At 39.8% G+C, this 19,694-nt stretch overlaps 1 protein-coding gene across 1 annotated transcript in view; it reads left to right on the top strand.

Moving 5' to 3' along the window:
* Positions 1–19,694, top strand: part of LOC133095673 (uncharacterized) — a 44,055-nt gene that overhangs the window by 17,357 nt on the left and 7,004 nt on the right.

Here is a 19,694-nt window from a genome sequence, read left to right as displayed (position 1 = left end):
TCCGCAGGGCCAAGTTCAAGTTCCCTGGCCGCCAGAAGATCCACATCTCCAAGAAGTGGGGATTTACTGTTTAATGGGGATGAATTTAAAAACATGGTGGCAGAAAAGTGGCTCATCCCGGATGGCTGTGTGGTCAAATGCATCCCTAATAGTGGCCCCTGGACAAATGGTGGGCCCTGCACTCTTGAGAGCTTTGGCGCTGTCCCCTCCTTACTCATGCCCACCAATAAATCCTACTTTCCTGTCAAAAAAAAATTCTCATCTTTCTTTGACTTCTGCAGTCCCACTTCTTCTCGCCACTTAATTTACACTGTCTTCCAGTGGTCCTCAGAGGCCTTTCCTTAGTCTTCTCTATGGCACCTAACACCACTCATGGTGCTCCCTCCTTAGTCTCAGAGCACTGTTGGATACCGTCCAGTCTGCTCAATCTCTCCCTTTGTCCCCACCACCTCTTCCCCCCTGCCCCCTCCACTTGCCTCTCCCATGAACCTCTAACAGACTCTTCCTCAACACCCTCCTCACATTCCCAGGATAAGCTGAGTCAAACTTTGAAGTGAAAAGAAAGTTTTATTTGGACGTCATCTGCATTTTTTTTAACATCTTTATTGGAGTATAATTGCTTTACAATGGTGTGTTAGTTTCTGCTTAATAGCAAAGTGAATCAGCTATACATATACATATATCCCCATATCTCCTTCCTTTTGCATCTCCCTCCCACCCTCCCTATCCCACCCCTCTAGGTGGTCACAAAGCACCGAGCTGATCTCCCTGTGCTATGCGGCTGCTTCCCACTACCTATCGGTTTTACATTTGGTAGTGTATATATGTCCATGACACTCTCTCACTTCGTCCCAGCTTACCCTTCCCCCTCCCCGTGTCCTCAAGTCCATTCTCTATGTCTGCGTCTTTCTTCCTGTCCTGCCCCTAGGTTCTTTAGAACCATTTTTTTTTTTTTTAAGATTCCATATATATGTGTTAGCATACAGTATTTGTTTTTCTCTTTCTGACTTACTTCACTCTGTCTAGGTCCATCCACCTCACTACAAATAACTCAATTTCGTTTCTTTTTATGAGCCCCACTCTTGCCAACACCTTGATTGCAGCCTTGTAGGCACCCTGAAATAGACGACCCAGCTTATGCTGTGGTTGGATTGCTGACCCACAGAAACTGTGAGATGCTGTGAGATCCTCTTGTTTGGGGTAATTTGTTATGCAGTAATAGATAATATATTGCAGATGTACGGAAATGCCAACTGCCCAATAACTGGAGGCCTGGGGGCCCATGGCAAATTATAGACTCCTTTGCCAAGTGTTAAAAACACCACTGATCCAACTGGATGGTGATTTCTTGCAGCCCCACTCGCTGGGAGAAGAAGGAACCCCAGGTTCTAATTAGCTTATTATTCAGGCTACCCAGCATGAGCTCGCAGTGTTATTCTCAGACAGTTCTGCTTCTTGCATCATAAAGATAGTAGAACAACACTAGAGTGAGTTAATGAGGTTAGGACAGTGGGTTATAGACCCCCTTATGTAGGGATGTGTTTTTCTAGACACTTGAAATCTCGCTATGAGGAGAAAGAGTTGTTGAAGGTACTAAATAAACTTAAGAGAAAGGAGTTTCCAAGAAAATGTCAGTATCTTAACTAAGAAGTAATTTTGTGACCTCAAAGGGCAGGAAACAGGAAGCTGTAGGTAAGCTGTGGTAGAAGTGAAGGCTGATTTCTAACCAAATAAATTTCAAGAGAAAAAAACAAAAAGAAGAGAGGGAATCAGTAAGTTAGGAGACATAGCAACCAAAATCAATGAGTACATCTCTTTGGATCCTGGTTTAAACACCTCAGTTGTTAAGAAAAAAATATAATTAGGGAAGTGTGAACATGCACTGGATGTTTGATGATGTTAAGAATTGTTATTTTTAGAAATGATATTGTAATTATGAAATTTATAAAATTAATTTTAGGGATACATTAAAAATATTACAGATGAAATGATATATCTATAATTTTGTTTAAAATATCCAGCATGTACTGTGGGGAGAACTAGGTGGGAATATAAATGATGCAAGGTTGATTCCAACTATATGACATATGGAAAAGGCAAAAGTACAGAGACAAGAAAACCTAGTGGTAACTGGTGGGGTGGGGTGGGGTGAGGTAGGGAGATAAATAGGCAGAACACAGAGGATTTTTAGGGCAATGAAAATGCTTTGTATGCTATAATAATAATGAATATATGTCATACATGTGTTCAAACCATAGTATGTACAACTCCAAGAGTGAACACTAAGGAAAACTATGGACTTCATGATTATGATGTGTCAATGTAGGTTCATCCTTGGTAAAAAATGTACCATTCTGGTGAGTGGTGTTGATAATGGGGGAGACTGTGTAAGTGTGGGGGCAGAGGGTGTATGGAAAATCTCTGTACCTTCCTTTCAATTTTGTTGAAAATCTAAAACTTTTCCAAAACAATAAAATCTTTTAAAAAATTAAGAAAAAATACACATACAAAGCAAAAAAAAAACCCAAAAAACAAAATAAAACCTGTTCAGTAGAAGGACTCAATAGCAGAATTGAGCAGGCAGAAGAAAGAATTTGAAGATAGTTCAATAGAGTTTATCTGGTATGAAGAACTGGAAGAAATAAGAATAAAAAAATATGAACAGAGCCTCAGATACTGTGGGACAACATCAGTACCAACATATGCATAATAGGAGTCTCAGAAAAGGAGGAAAGAGAAAAAGCAGAAAAAATAAAGAAATAAAGGCTTGAAACTTCCCAAATTTGATGAGAAACTTGAATCTATACACTCAAGAGATGTATCAAACTCCAAGATGATCCACACCAAGACACATTATGGTCAAAAGATCGTGAACAAAAGAAAAGAGAAAAATTTGCAAGCAGTAGGAGAAAAAGCTAATTACATATTAAACACACACCCACACACAATAAGAATAACAGCTAACTTCTCATCAGAAACAATAGAGGCCAGAAAGCATTGATACATTCAAAATGAAAAGCAAAATAAAGCTAAACAAAAACACAGAAACCACCAAATAACCTGTTAATAAAGAATTCTATATCTAGCAAAACTATGATTTGAAACTGAAGACAAAGACATTCCCAAAGACACTGAGAGGATTTATTGCTAGCAGATCTGTTTTACAAGAAATACTATAGTTAAGTTCTTTAGGCTGAGAAGAAATGACACCAGACAATAACCCCAATCCGCATGAAAAAAACAAAGAGCACCAGGAAAGGTAATATGAACATAATTATGAAAAACATTATAAATGTATTTTTATCTTTTCTTATCTGACTTAAATTATATAAAGCAATAATAAATTTATTGCGTTGGGCTTACAACATCTTCAGATGTAATATATATTCATGTGAATAATTGGACAAAGGATGGAGGAAGGAATGGAACTCTTTTGGAGTAAGGAAATGACAAAAATGGTAATTTGAATCCACAAGAGGAAGAGTACTGGAAATGCTAAATACAGAGTTTAAAATGAAAGACTCAAGTATGTTTTTTCTCTTTTCTCAACTTCTTTAAAAGAAAATTATATAAATCAATATTTATGACACTATGTTACAAATATAGCTATGTAATATATATGACAATAACACGAAGGAGAAGAGTCATAACAAAACTATATCAGAGCAAGGTTTCTGTGCTTACTGGAATTAAATTAGTATTTATCCAAAGTATACTGTGATATGTTAAGGTAGAGATTGTAATTCCTAAAGAAACCACTATAAAATAATTCAGAATTACACTTAGAAATGAACAAAATAATTTATATGGCTCATAGCAAAATATCTACCTAATAAAAGACAATGAGGAAGGAACAGAGGAACAAAAAGACATGAGATACATAAAAAAATGAAAAAAACGTAAACAAATCCACTCAGATAAAAAATAACATTAAATGTGAATGGATTAAACATACATAGTTTTCTGTGCTACATAATAAGTGATCACAAACCTAGCCCCCAAATCAATACACATTTATTATCTCACAATTTCTGTGGGTCAGGACTCCAAGTATACCTCAGCTGGGTTCTCTGCAAGGCTGTATTAAGGTGTCAGTTGTGTTCTTAGCTGGAGGATTGACTGTAAGATCCACTTCCACACTCACTAAGGACGTCAGTAGAATTCAGTTCCCTGTGGTTACAAGACTGAGGGACTTGACTTCTTGCTGGTTGTTGGCTGGAGGTTGCCCTCAGCTCCTAGTAGCCACCCTCAGCTCCTTGTCACATGGGACTCTCAACATGGCTGCTGCTTCAAAGCCAGCACAGGAGAGTGTCTCAAGAAAGTCTACTAGCAAAACAGACTCTGTAGCAATGTGATCATAGGCATGACATCCCATCACTTTTGCCATATTCTCTCCGTTAGAAACAAGTCAAAGGTCCCAGAGACAGTCGAGGGGAGGGTTATAATAAAAGGGCATAAATATTAGAAAATGAGGATCATTAGGGGTCATCTTAGAGTTTGCCACACAGAGAACTTATTTAACCTGATAAAGAGCATTTATGAAAAACCTGACATCTTAATGGTGAAAGAATGAATGCTTTCCCCCAAGATTGAGAACAAGGTATGTCTGCTGCCACCATTTCTATAAGCATTGTACTAGAGGTTATAGCTAGTGCAATTAGAAAAAAAAAAAAAGACATCTACATTGGAAAGGAAGAAATAACGCTATCTTTATTTGAAAATAATGTGATCCTGCATTGTGAAAACCCTAAGGTACCCTCCCAAACACACAGATTACTGGAATGAATAAATTAATTCAGCCAGGTAATACAGTACAAGATTGTGGCAGATAGATTCTAAGGTAGCCCCTATAGTCCCTGCCTCCTGGTGTTCATTCATTTGTGTGATAACTTACACTTGAGGCTCTTGACCAATAGACTATGGCCAGGGTTATGGGATATCACTTATGTGATTACATTACATAGGATTGTCACGTCTAAGAAAGAGGCTTTCTTCTCTAGTGGCTTTGATGAAGCAAGCAGCCATGTTGGGAGGAACATGGAAAGTAATTGAGGGCTGCTTCTTGGAGCTTGGGTGGCCTCTGGTCAGCAATCAGCAACAAGCTGAAGCCCTTCTTCCTATAGCCACATGGAATTGAATTCTGCCAACAGTTTGGGAGCTTGAAAGCAGATCCTTCTCTTGTCAAGTCTTGAGATGGCCAATACCTTGATTGCAGGCTTGTGAGGCCCTAAGCAGAGGACCCACTAATCTGTGCCCAGATTCCTGCCCCACAAAGCCTGCAAGATAATAAATGTTTATGGTTTTAGCCATTGAATTGATGGTAATATTGTTAGGCATTAGTAGAAATGTAATATGTATTTTAGTACCTGAAAGTGGGATATTGCTATAACAAAGACCTACAAATGGAATAGTAGGTTTGGAACCAGGGAGTTGGTAGAGGCTAGGAGAATTTTAAGCATGGTGGGGGACTTCCCTGGTGGTGCAGTGGTTAAGACTCTGTGCTCCCAATGCAGGGGGCCCGGGTTTGATCCCTGGTCAGGGAACTAGATCCCACATGCATGCTGCAACTAAGAGTTCATATGCCTCAACTAAGGAGCTTGTGAGTTGTAACTAAGGAGCCCGCCTGCTGCAACTGAGACCGAGTGCAACCAAATAAATGAATAAATATTAAAAAAAAAAAAGCATGGTGGAGGGAAGTCCCTGGTGGTCCAGTGGTTAGGACTCAGTGCTTTCACAGGAAGCGAAAGGAAAGGAAAGGAAGAAAGAAAAAGAAAAGGAAGGAAGGAAAGAAAGAGAAAGAGAAAGGAAGGAAGGAAGAGGAAGGAAGAAAGGGAAGAAAAGAAAAAGGGAGGAAGGAAGGAAGAAGGAAGGAAAGGAAGGCTCCCTCTTGTGAGAGCACTGGAATCACAACTAACTGCTGAACAACCATTGACAGGAAGACACTGGAACTCACCAAAAAAGATACCCCACATCCAAAGATAAAGGAGAAGCCACAGTGAGACGGTAGGAGGGGGGCAATCACAATAAAATCAAATCCCGTAACTGCTGGGTGGATGACTCACAAAATGGAGAACACTTATAACAAAGAAGTCCACCCACTGGAGTGAAGGTTCTGAGCCCCATGTCAGGCTTCCCAAGCTGGGGGTCTGGCAACGGGAGGAGGAATTCCCAGAGAATCAGATTTTGAAAGCTAGTGGGATTTGATTGCAGGACTGCGACAGGACTGGGGGAAACAGACTCCACTCTTGGAGGGCACACACAAAGTGATGTGTGCATCAAGACCTGGAGGAAGGAGCAATGACCCCATAGGAGACTGAAGCAGACCTACCTGCTAGTGTTGGAGGGTCTCCTGCAGAGGCGGAGGGTAGCTGTGCTCACCGTGGGGACAAGGACACTGGCAGCAGAGGTTCTGGGAAGTGCTCCTTGGCGTGAGCCCTCCCGGAGTCCACCATTAGCCCCACCAAAAAGCCTGCAGGCTCCAGTGCTGGGTCAGGCCAAACAACCAACAGGGAGGGAACTCGGCCCCACCCATCAGCAGACAAGCGAACTAAAGTTTTACTGAGCTCTGCCCGCCAGAGCAACACCCAGCTCTACCCACCACCAGTCCCTCCCATCAGGAAGCTTGCACAAGCCTCTTAGATAGCCTCATCCACCAGAGGGCAGACAGCAGAAGCAAGAAGAACTACAATCCTGCAGCCTGTGGAACAAAAACCACATTCACAGAAAGAGAGACAAGATGAAAAGGCAGAGGGCTATGTACCAGATGAAGGAACAAGATAAAACCCCAGAAAAACAACTAAATGAAGTGGAGATAGGCAACCTTCCAGAAAAAGAATTCACAATAATGATAGTGAAGATGATCCAGGACCTCGGAAAAAGAATGGAAGCAAAGATCGAGAAGATGCAAGAAATGTTTAACAAAGACCTAGAAGAATTAAAAAACAAACAAACAGAGATGGACAATACAATAACTGAAATGAAAACTACACTAGAAGGAATCAATAGCAGAATAACTGAGGCAGAAGAACGGATAAGTGACCTGGAAGACAGAATGGTGGAATTCACTGCTGCAGAACAGAATAAAGAAAAAAGAATGAAAAGACATGAAGACAGTCTAAGAGACCTCTGGGACAACATTAAATGCAGCAACATTCGCATTATAGGGGTCCCAGAAGGAGAAGACAGAGAGAAAGGACCCGAGAAAATATTTGAAGAGACTATAGTCAAAAACTTCCTTAACATGGGAAAGGAAATAGCCACCCAAGTCCAGGAAGTGCAGAGAGTCCCAGGCAGGATAAACCCAAGGAGAAATACGGCAAGACACATAGTAATCAAACTGACAAAAATTAAAGACAAAGAAAAATTATTGAAGGCAACAAGGGAAAAACAACAAATAACTTACAAGGGAACTCCCATAAGGTTAACAGCTGATTTCTCAGCAGAAACTCTACAAGCCAGAAGGGAGTGGCATGATATATTTAAAGTGATGAAAGGGAAGATTACTCTACCTGGCAAGGATCTCATTCAGATTCGACGGAGACATCAAAAGCTTTACAGACAAGCAAAAGCTAAGAGAATTCAGCACCTCCAAATCAGCTCTACAACAAATGTTAAAGCAACTTCTCTAAGTGGGAAACACAAGAGAAGAAAAGGACCTACAAACACAAACCCATAACAATTAAGAAAATGGTAATAGGAACATACATATCGATATTTACCTTAAATGTGAACGGATTAAATGCTCCAACCAAAAGACACAGGCTCGCTGAATGGATATAAAAATGAGACCCATATATATGCTGTCTAAAGAGACCCACTTCAGACCTAGGGACACATACAGACTGAAAGTGCGGGGATGGAAAAAGATATTCCATGCAAATGGAAATCAAAAGAAAGCTGGAGTAGCAATACTCATATCAGATAAAATAGACTTTAAAATAAAGAATGTTACAAGAGACAAGGAGGGACACTACATAATGATCAAGGGATCAATCCAAGAAGAAGATATAACAATTATAAATATATATGCACCCAACATAGGAGCACCTCAATATATAAGGCAACTGCTAACAGCTATAAAAGAGGAAATCAACAGTAACACAATAATAGTGGGGGATTTTAACACCTCACTTACACCAATGGACGGATCATCCAGACAGAAAATTAATAAGGAAACACAAGCTTTAAATGACACAGTAGATCAGATAGATTTAATTGATGTTTATGGGACATTCCATCCAAAAACGGCAGACTACACTTTCTTCTCAAGTGCGCACGGAACCTTCTCCAGGACAGATCACATCTTGGGTCACAAATCAAGCCTCAGTAAATTTAAGAAAACTGAAATCATATCAAGCATCTTTTCTGACCACAACGCTATGAGATTAGAAATCAATTACAGCGAAAAAAACGTAAAAAACACAAACACATGGAGGCTAAACAATATGTTACTAAATAATCAAGATATCACTGGAGAAATCAAAGAGGAAATCAAAAAATACCTACAGACAAATGACAATGAAAACATGATCCAAAACCTATGGGTTGTAGGAAAAACTGTTCTAAGAGGGAAGTTTATAGCAATACAGTCCTACCTCAAGAAACAAGAAAAATCTCAAATAAACAATCTTAGGTTCCTACATCTAAAGGAACTAGAGAAAGAAGAACAAAGACAACCCAAAATTAGTAGAAGGAAAGAAATCATGAAAATTAAAGCAGAAATGAATGAAATAGAAACAAAGAAAACAATAGCAAAGATCATTAAAACTAAAAGCTGGTTCTTTGAGAAGATAAACAAAATTGATAAACCTTTAGCCAGACTCATCAAGAAAAAGAGGGAGAGGACTCAAATCAATAAAATTAGAAATGAAAAAGGAGAAGTTACAACAGACATGGCAGAAATACAAAGCATCCTAAGAGACTACTACAAGCAACTCTATGCCAATGAAATGGACAACCTGGAAGAAATGGACAAATTCTTAGAAAGGTATCCTTCCAAGACTGAACCAGGAAGAAATAGAAAATATGAACAGACAAGTCACAAGTAATGAAATTGAAACTGTGATTAAAAACCTTAAAACGAAAGTCCAGGACCAGATGGCTTCACAGGTGAATTCTATCAAACATTTAGAGAAGAGCTTACACCCATCCTTCTCAATTCTTCCAAAAAGTTGCAGAGGAAGGAACACTCCCAAACTCATTCTGCGAGGCCACCATCACCCTGTTACCAAAACCAGACAAAGATACTACAGAAAAAATTACAGACCAATATCACTGATGAATACAGATGCAAAAATCCTCAACAAAATACTAGCAAACAGGGCTTCCCTGGTGGCACAGTGGTTAAGAATCCGCCTGCCAATGCAAGGGACACGGGTTTGAGCCCTGGCCTGGGAAGATCCCACATGCCGTGGAGCAACTAAGCCCATGCGCCACAACTACTGAGCCTGAGCTCTAGAGCCTGCAAGCCACAACTACTGAGCCCACGTGCCACAACTACTGAAGCCTGCATGCCTAGAGCCCGTGCTCCACAACAAGAGAAGCCACGACGATGAGAAGCCTGTGCACCACAACGAAGAGTAGCCCCCGCTCACCGCAACTAAAGAAAGCCCGTGCGCGGCAACAAAGACCCAACACAGCCATAAATAAATAAATAAATTAATTAATTAATTTAAAAAAAATACTAGCAAACAGAATCCAACAGCACATTAAAAGGATCATACACCATGGTCTAGTGGGATTTATCTCAGGGATGCAAGGATTTTTCAATATATGCAAATCAATCAATGTGATATACCATATTAACAAATTGAAGAATAAAAACCATATGATCATCTCAATAGACGCAGAAAAAGCTTTTGACAAAATTCAACACAACACCCGTTTATGATAAAAACTCTCCAGAAAGTGGGCATACAGGGAACCTACCTCAACGTAATAAAGGCCATACATGATAAACCCACAGCAAACATCATTCTCAATGGTGAAAAACTGAAAGCATTTCCTCTAAGATCAGGAACAAGATGAGGATGTCCACTCTCACCACTATTATTCAACATAGTTTTGGAAGTCCTAGCTACGGCAATCAGAGAAGAAAAAGAAATAAAAGGAATACACATTGGAAAAGAAGAAGTAAAACTGTCACTGTTTGCAGATGACATGATACTATACATAGATAATCTTAAAGATGCCACCAGAAAACTACTAGAGCTAATCAATGAATTTGGTAAAGTTGCACTATACAAAATTAATGCACAGAAATCTCTTGCATTCCTATACACTAACAACAAAAGATCAGAAAGGGAAATTAAGGAAACAATCCCATTCACCACTGCAACAAAAAGAATAAAATACCTAGGAATAAACCTACCTAAGGAGGTAAAAGACCTGTACTCAGAAAACTATAAGACACTGATGAGAGAAATTAAAGATGATACCAACAGATGGAGAGATATATCATGTTCTTGGATTGGAAGAATCAATATTGTGAAAATGACTATACTACCCAAAGCAACCTACAGATTCAATGCAATCCCTATCAAATTACAGATAGCATTTTTTACAGAACTAGAACAAAAAATCTTAAAATTTGTATGGAGACACAAAAGCCTCTGAATAGCCAAAGCAGTCTTGAGGGGAAAAAACGGAGCTGGAGGAATCAGACTCCCTGACTTCAGACTATACTACAAAGCTACAGTAATCAAGACAATATGGTACTGACACAAAAACAGAAACATAGATCAATGGAACAAGATAGAAAGCCCAGAGGTAAACCCACGCACCTATGGTCAACCAATCTATGACAAAGACGGCAAGGATATACAATGGAGAAAAGACAGTCTCTTCAATAAGTGGTGCTGGGAAAACTGGACAGCTACATGTAAAAGAATGAAATTAGAACACTCCCTAACACCATACACAAAAATAAACTCAAAATGGAGTAGAGACCTAAATGTAAGACCGGACACTATAAAACTCTTAGAGGAAAACATAGGAAGAACACTCTTTGACATAAATCACAGCAAGATCTTTTTTGATCCACCTCCTAGAGTAATGGAAATAAAACCAAAAATAAACAAATGGGACCTAATGAAACTTAAAAGCTTTTGCACAGCAAAGGAAACCATAAACAAGATGAAAAGACAACCCTCAGAATGGGAGAAAATATTTGCAAACGAATCAACGGACAAAGGATTAATCTCCAAAATATATAAACAGCTCATGCAGCTCAATAGTAAAAAAACAAACAACCCAATCAAAAAATGGGCAGAAGACCTAAATAGACTTTTCTCCGGAGAAGACATACAGATGGCCAAGAGGCAGATGAAAAGATGCTCAACATCACTAATTATTAGAGAAATGCAAATCAAAGCTACAATGAGGTATCACCTCACACCAGTTAGAATGGGCATCATCAGAAAATCTACAAACAACAAATGCTGGTGAGGGTGTAGAGAAAAGGGAACCCTCTTGCACTGTTGGTGGGAATGTAAATTGATACAGCTACTATGGGGAACAGTATGGAGGTTCCTTAAACAACTAAAACTAGAGCTACCGTATGACCCAGCAATCCCACTACTGGGCATATACTCAGAGAAAACCATAACTCAAAAAGACACATGCACCCCAATGTTCATTGCAGCACTGTTTACAATAGCCAGGTCATGGAAGCAACCTAAATGCCCATCTACAGTTGCGTGGATAAAGAAGGTGTGGTACATATATACAATGGAATATTACTCAGCCATAAAAAGGAACAAAATTGGGTTATTTGTAGAGAAGTGGATGGATGTAGAGACTGTCATACAGAGTAAAGTAAGTCAGAAAGAGAAAAACAAATACCGTATATTAATGCATATATGTGGAATCTAGAAAAACGGTACAGATGAACCGGTTTGCAGGGCAGAAATAGAGACACAGATGTAGAGAACAAAAGTATGGACACAAAGGGGGGAAAGTGGGGGTGGTGATGGTGGGGGGGACGAATTGGGAGATTGGGATTGACATGTATACACTGATGTGTATAAAATAGATAACTAATAAGAACCTGCTGTATGAAAAATAAATAAATAAAATTAAATTTTAAAAAAAAGAAAGGAAGAAAGAAAGAAGCATGCTGGAGAAAGCCTACATTTCTGTGAACACACTTAGTAGAAACCTGGGCTTTAATCTGCCAATGAGGGCTCAGAAGGAAATGAGGAACATCTTATTGGAAACTAGAAGAAGGGGAAGTCTTTGTTAAGTAGTAGTGGAAAGCTTAGCTAAATTATCTCCTGCAGTTATGTGGGAAGCAGAACTTGTAAGCAATGAACCTGGTTATATAGCTAAGGAGATTTCCAAGCAACGTGTTGCAGGTGCTGCTTGCTTTCTTCTTACTGTTTATAGTAACATGTAAGAGGAGACAGATAAATTGAGGGAAGAAGAGCTAAAGAAAAAAGGAACCAGGGTTTGATTATTTTGAAAATTCTCAGCCTCTCCAGATGACAAAAAGCATTAAAATTAGGAAATGAATTTTCAGCACTATCAGGAAAGCATGGTATAGAGAAAAAGCTGAGGGTATGACTATACAATTTTAGTTAAAACCTCAGAAAGACCTAAGCATCAAGTAAAATTCAGTCACACAACAAGCCCTTTAAAAATACTAAGTGTATGCCTCATAGAACCTCTCAGTTAAACCATAGCAATTCTAGGAAGCTTAAATATCTTGTCCCTCAGCCATCTCAGCAAGAGCCCAAGATCTTGAAAAGATCTGTGTTTGTGTCTTTTGTCTAATTGTGAACACCAGTGAAATCCATGGAAGGCCCACAGTGTTTTATAAGAAGGTTAGTCAATAAAATCACTGGTAGTTCGTACTGAAAAGGATGAAGAGAATGCAGAACGGGAAGGAAAGGTTGCTGTCAGACCCCCCCAGATTCTATTGGTAGGAAGCAAGCTGATAAAATGACTCAGGTACAAACAAGTGCTGCCTTTCATGAAAAAGGAAGGATGACCAAGAGGGTGGAATCAAGCGTCCACAGGGCAGAGCCAAAAACCCTGAGAATTATTCTCAGGTCTCGAAACTTAATCAGGACCATCCCATCCAACATTTGCCCAGCTGAATACCAGAATTGCTATGCAATAGTATCTCCATTATCCCCCCTCCCCATATTGAATGGGAATGTTTACAGCTGTTATCCGACGCCTGTCCTACCATTTTATGTTGGAGTGTGTGAGGCAGATAATTTGTTTTTAGTTTTACAGATTGACAGATTGAAAAGAACTATATTCATGGAACTTTATCCACGCCTGGACCTGATTTATTTATATGAAGAGGTTCTGGATGTTGAGCCGATACTGTAATGGGATGAGAGCTTTGGTGTTCATGGAGGGGGTGAATTTATTACGCATATAGGATGGACATGAATTATAAGGGGTCAGATGACAGACTGGTGGACAGACTTTAATATGGCCCCCATGAGCCCCACATCCTGGCATTTGCGTTATCTTCCTTGAGTTTGGGCAGGACCTGTGACTTGCTTCTGATCAATAGAATACAGCATGTGTGATGTGATGTCACTTGTTACACCTTGTTACATAGGACTGTGATCCCAAATTTGCAAAGACACTTCCTCCCTTGTTGGCTTTAATGAAACAAGTGGTCATGTTGGGAGGTTCATGTGGCAAGGATCTGAGGCCAGCTTCTAGGAGCCAAGGGCAGCCTCCAGCAGACAGCCAGCAAATAACTGAAACCTTGAGCCCCAAAACCACAAGAGACTGAATTCTGCCATCATCCACATAAGATGGAAACCAGTCTTTCCCCAGTAAAGTTTTGAGATAAGACCCCAGCCCTGCTGACACCATTTTGGATGGGATGGTCCAAAATTGAGTGGACATAGCTAAATCATACTCCACTCCTGGCCCACAGAAACTGTGAGATAAGTTGTGTGAGATAAGATACTGTTGTGTTAAGCAGCCAAGTTGGTGATAATATTGTTACAGAACAACAGAAAACAAATACAAAGGTTAATATACAAGAATCAATTGTATTTTTAAAAAAAGTTTGACATTTTATTTTATTTTTTTTGGCTGCGACAGGTCTTAGTTGCAGCAGGCAGGATCTTTCATTACAGCGTGCGGGCTTCTCTCTTGTTGAGGCGTGTGGGCCCTGTAGTTTGCGGCACGCGGGCTCAGTAGTTGTGGTGCTCGGGCTTAGTTGCCCCGGGGCATGTTGGATCTTAGTTCCCCAACCAGGGATCAAACCCAAGTCACCTGCATTGGAAGGCGTATTCTTTACCACTGGACCACCAGGGAAGTCCCCCCAGTTGTATTTCTATACAGTAGCAATGAGCAATTCAAAATAAACTTAAGAACACAGTTCCATGAGTGATAGCATCAAAAAGAATAAAATATTTAGGAATAAATATAACAATTAAGTGTATAATTTATACTCTGAAATGAAAAAAAATATTGCTGAAAGAAAATAAAGGAGATCTAAATAAATGGAGAGACTTGTCACTTTCAAGGATCAGAAGACTTAATATTTTTTTTTTTGGCGGCGTGGCATTCGGGATCTTAATTCCCCAACCAGGGATCGAACCCATGCCCCCTGCAGTGGAAGCACGGAGTCTTAACCACTGGACCACTAGGGAAGTCCTGACTTAATATTGTTGAGATGGCAATATTCTCCACACTGAGCTACAGATTCAATGCAATCCCTATAAAAATCCCAGTTAACTTCTTTGCAGAAATTGACAAGCTAATTCTAAAATTCATATGGAAATGAAAGAGAACCAGAAAAGCCAAAATAATCTTGAAATGAAGAACAAAATCAGAAGACTCATACTTCCTGGTTTCAAAATTTACTACAAAGCTGAAGCTATCAAGACAATGTGCTCTCACAGGAACTACTGGTTGCTAAACCCTTTGCTTTCTGCTGAGGACTAGCCCACATCTTTGTTCCTTCTGCTCCCCTGGCTTTAGCTACAAGTTGCAGGTTGTGTTGTACTGGGTCCCCCTGAATGACCTTGCGCTTGATAATAAGAATTGGAGTGATGAGGGCTCACCTCCTACTGCTGCTGTTCCAGGGAATGCCGAAGGCCATTCTTGCCAGTGAGTATGGCCCTTGGGATAGGGTAGGGTGAGGGTGTGGTGATTTATGGGAGGCAGGATTAGGGAGATTAGAGAAACAGGGGGTAGGAGAAGTCCTGACTTCTGGTCCCTACTGGCTCCTATCAGGATATGCTTCCAACCATCCAGATGTGAGCAAAAGAGAAGCCGGGTGGCAAGGGAAAGGGGATGTCCTTTGTTTTTGTTTTTTAATCTTTCTCTTGGCTCTACGTCCTTGTCCCAAGCTTTACCAACCTCCCTCACCCCCAGCAACCCACTGTGGGGGTCTGAACCTGGTCCACTTGAACCCCCAAACCAGGGAGGAGAGCTTCCCCCACCATCTGAGGCAACTCTGTGACCCAGCAGTCCTCTCACTTTGCCCAGAGTAGGCAGGGTAACTACCCCTCCCAGGTTCCTCATAACAGTTTCTGTCTTATACAAACAATGCTCCTGCTGAACTTATTTTAATTGGACATTTTATTTTTATCCCCAGTTTTTCAGGTAAAATTGACATATAACATTATATTAGTTTAAGGTGTAGGATATAATGATTTGATATATGTATGTACTGTGAAATGATTGCCAATGTGACTGATTAATTAGCTGTTATAAGTCAAAGGCAGTGCATTCCATAAAACTTGGAACTGGAGGGAAAAAAATCACCCCAAATCAGAACATTATTTTTGTGTATTTATTGCCGATTTTCCCCCTAAATATGTAATTTTTTTTTCCCCTGTGGCCTTGCGGCATGTGGGATCTTACTTCCTCCACCAGGGATGGAACCCATATCCCCTGCATTGGCAGGCGGATTCTTAACCACTGCGCCACCAGGGAAGTCCCCAGGTTTGTTTTTTCTTTTGTAAATTAATTAATTAATTAAGTTTTGGCAACACCCCATGGCCTGCGGAACTTCCCCGAGCCGAGGGATCGAACCCGTGCTCCCTGCACTGGAAGGAAGCTCGGAGTCTTAACCACTGGACCACCAAGGAAGTCCAATTCAATTTTAATTGTATGTTTATTACGTTCCATATATGGCTATATTTTTCCAAGTTGCTAATCACTCTTTTAACTTCTCTGTGGTTGTCCATGTATAGATGAACATTATTTGCATTGGGTGAGGAAGGAACCAAGGCTCCTAAGCTGAGAGACCTGCCTAGGATCTGAAGTCCAATAAGGGGGTGGGTGCCTCTAGACCAGCCCTGGGCTACTGGCTGACTTGGTGTGGCGTTGGCTATGCGGGACCGGGAGCGTTTCCTGTTCATCTGGGACTTAATTTTCTCCGAAACCAATTCCAGCGGGACTTTTCCAGAGAGCGTTTTTGGAGTGCTTATCTCTCTCTGGCTGGTGCTCTAGTTTCCCTCCCCAACCCTTTCCTGTTCGCCGTCAGCAGTTTTTGTTCCTCTAAGGCCCCGCCCTGTTGGGTGAAGAGCCGGAGTGAAGCTGGCTGTCCCGGCGCTGAGTGCCCCGTCCCGGTTGTGCTGGGGAGCCTTGGGGCCAATCATAACAGCTGAGGCGATGCTGTGGGCCCCTGTCCTCTTTCACTCCTTCCTGACCTTCCTGCCAGAGACCCGAGCCCGTTGAGTGGGGAATTGGGGGCAGCGGGCTGGGAAGAGTTGCAGGGGAAACCGAATCTGGCAGAGGAAAACTCCAGAATGGAACTTCAGAGCACTGGAAGCTCAAGGGTGACTTTCCAAAATCTTGGTGCAGGCTGTCACAGGCTTACTATTGTGCGGGCTCTGTCAAAGAAGGGCATGTAGTGCAAACAAGAAGGAAGCTGGCAGATCTCTGAACGAGGCTGCAAGTTATGAATTATGTATTCTTCCTCAGAATAGATGTTTCTGGTTCTTCAAAGCCACTTAGAAAAGAGGCTTGTTGAATATTTCGAAGGGCAGAGCCACAGCCAGAAGCAAGAGTTTGGGGTCCATGGTGTCCAAGGTTTTAAATCATCTTTCTTTACAGTTTAAAGTGTGTGTTTATTTATAAAGTATGTAGATGTTCCATTGTACCAATACATTATGCACATTATAAAAATTTACAAAAACAGAAATCTAAAAAGATGGGATAAAATATTTTAAATAACTTCTTTTTTATTTATCAGAAGCTTGGTTAATGACAGAGTTGAAAGAGATAACACGCACAAACATTCACATTTATTCAGATGGAAGAAGTGCTTCACTGATGTACTCGTTAAATATGACTCATCCAGGAAAACCCCGACCTGAAACTATGTAAAGCTCTCCCCACCCCAAGCTGCTATTTTTGGATTTTCCTTCATGCAAACTAATGAGAAACCGTTGTCTCCAGCCTCAGGTGTCCTATGCATGGTTGCTCAGCAGCTGTTGTTGAACTTCAGAGTCTAGAGGTGTACCAAGAAAACCAGATGGAAAGCCAGGCTCATGACTTAATTGCTGATTAAAATGTTTCTGGACTAGCAAGGAAAAACTCGATGGAAAATGAAACAAATTCTTGACATTCATATCTGGCAGCATGAATGTGATGTTGGTTTCACTCTTTTTTTTTTTTTTTTTGGTCTCACCTATTTATGAGCAAGAGAGAAAGAGAGATGTGTTCTAATTAAAGCTTTGCTACTAAGTTTCAGTTTTCTCACCTCTAACATGGAATTTAAATGTCACTTCATACAGTTATTAAAAGAATTAAAATAAAACAAAGAAATAATAGCAGACCACAGAGGAACTGCTCCAACACAGTGACAATATTTAGGAAACAGACTTTATTTCTGTGCAAACCTAACTGGTTTGTTGAGGGTGTTTAATGGGAGTAAGGTGTGAACTTTTCCATATTTGTACATTTCCTGTCTGCCTGAATGGACCAAGTCATCCAGGATATGGCTGCTGGACTGAACCTTAGAAAGAATAAAGGGGAGTTTGTATGCAGTGTCTTTCGTCTTTCTTTTGCTCTTGTTTTTTTTTCCTTCCTCTTCACCATCATTCCCTGGAATTCAATGTCTCTGAACATCTAACAACAGCCTTGCTCCCTGCATAGCCCCTGTTCAGGTGCAGGGCCACAGTAGGGATTGGCAGAGAACAGACAGAGGGACCGCTGGCTGGCATGTCCACTGTCTTGGTTCCTCAGGAAGGACTTCTTGACTTGACTCAGCAGGTGCTTCTTCATGGAGTCTAGATCTGAGTGGGGTCAGAGTCAGTTCACGGTGAGAGGGACTTGTTCATCAAAGGAGGAGACCATACCAAGGGGTAGAAATGGAGAGGTTCTTCTTAAAAGAGAAAAACAATTCTGTTAAAAGCATATAAATGATATGAATAAGTAATTTACAGAAGAATAAATTCAGTTGGCCAGTAAACATGAAATTATATTCAACCTCTCTAATTACAACATAAATACATTAAAAAATATGTATTTCAACTGCCATTTGCAGCAATGTTGATAGATCTAGAAAATATTACGCTTAGTGAAATAAGTCAGACAAAAAAAATACTATATGAAATCACTTATACGTGGAATCTAAAAAATAATACAAATGAATGTATATACAAAACAGACTCACAGACATAGAAATCAAATCTGTGATTACCAAAGAGGAGAGGGCAAGAGGGGAGGGACAAATTAGGGGTATGGGACTAACAGATACAAACTACTATATATAAAGTAGATAAGCAACAAGGATTTATCATATAGCAAAGGAAATTATACCCATTATCTTATAATAACCTATTATGGAATATAATCTGCCAAAATACTGAATCACTATACTGTACACCTGAAACTCACACAACATTGTAAAGCAACTCTTCAATTAAAAAACAAAAAACACACTTTAATTCTGTAGAAAAAGCCCTCCCAAGTTTTTGTTGACTTTTTAAATAATCTATTGAGTGAAACTTGCTTATTAAATAATCTATTGAGTGACAAACAAAAAACTATATATTGCAACTTCTCCTGTTAATGTGGGTATAAATTGATGATCTTTTTGTGGAGCACTTTGGTACTACCTATTAATATTCAAACTATTCATAAGCTTTGTTTCAATATTTCCACTTAAATTAAGAATTCATAGAAACACTTTCTCTAGTATGCAAAGAAATAAGTGCAAGAATACTTTTGAGGCATTATGTATATTAGTGAATAATTGGGAAAAACAGTACTAGAATAGTTAAATAAGCTATGTACATACAGTGAAATACCACACTTGTCATTAGGAAAAAAGATAAGAGTCTATATATATGGACAGGAAACATGTCCACATGATAAATTAAAAATAAAAGTTGTAGAACAATCTGAATTGGAAGAAACATTTATTTCAAACTTCCATCCATCTTTACTAATGTATGAATAGGGGAAAAAATGGGGAAATATAGAACAAATAGTTAATAGTGGTTCTCTCTTGGATATTATTATGGGGCATTTGTACTTTCTATATTATATATCTGCTATACATGAATTTATGTTCCTGGTACCTTTGTAAGGTATATGGATTTTTCACTTATTCCTCTCCCTCTCATATACATATGGTGTATATATGTATAATATACATATTATATATTTTTATATATACATTTGTATGTGTACTATGTAATTATGTATTTGTGCTAAGTGCTTGTGATGGTTAATCTCATGTGTCAACTTGACTAGGT

Source organism: Eubalaena glacialis, chromosome 7 (genome assembly GCF_028564815.1).
Source record: "Eubalaena glacialis isolate mEubGla1 chromosome 7, mEubGla1.1.hap2.+ XY, whole genome shotgun sequence".
In the NCBI taxonomy this organism is placed as follows: Eukaryota; Metazoa; Chordata; class Mammalia; order Artiodactyla; family Balaenidae; genus Eubalaena; species Eubalaena glacialis.
The sequence above is the reverse complement of the archived record's forward strand: the minus strand, read 5'-3'. Positions and strand labels throughout refer to the sequence as shown.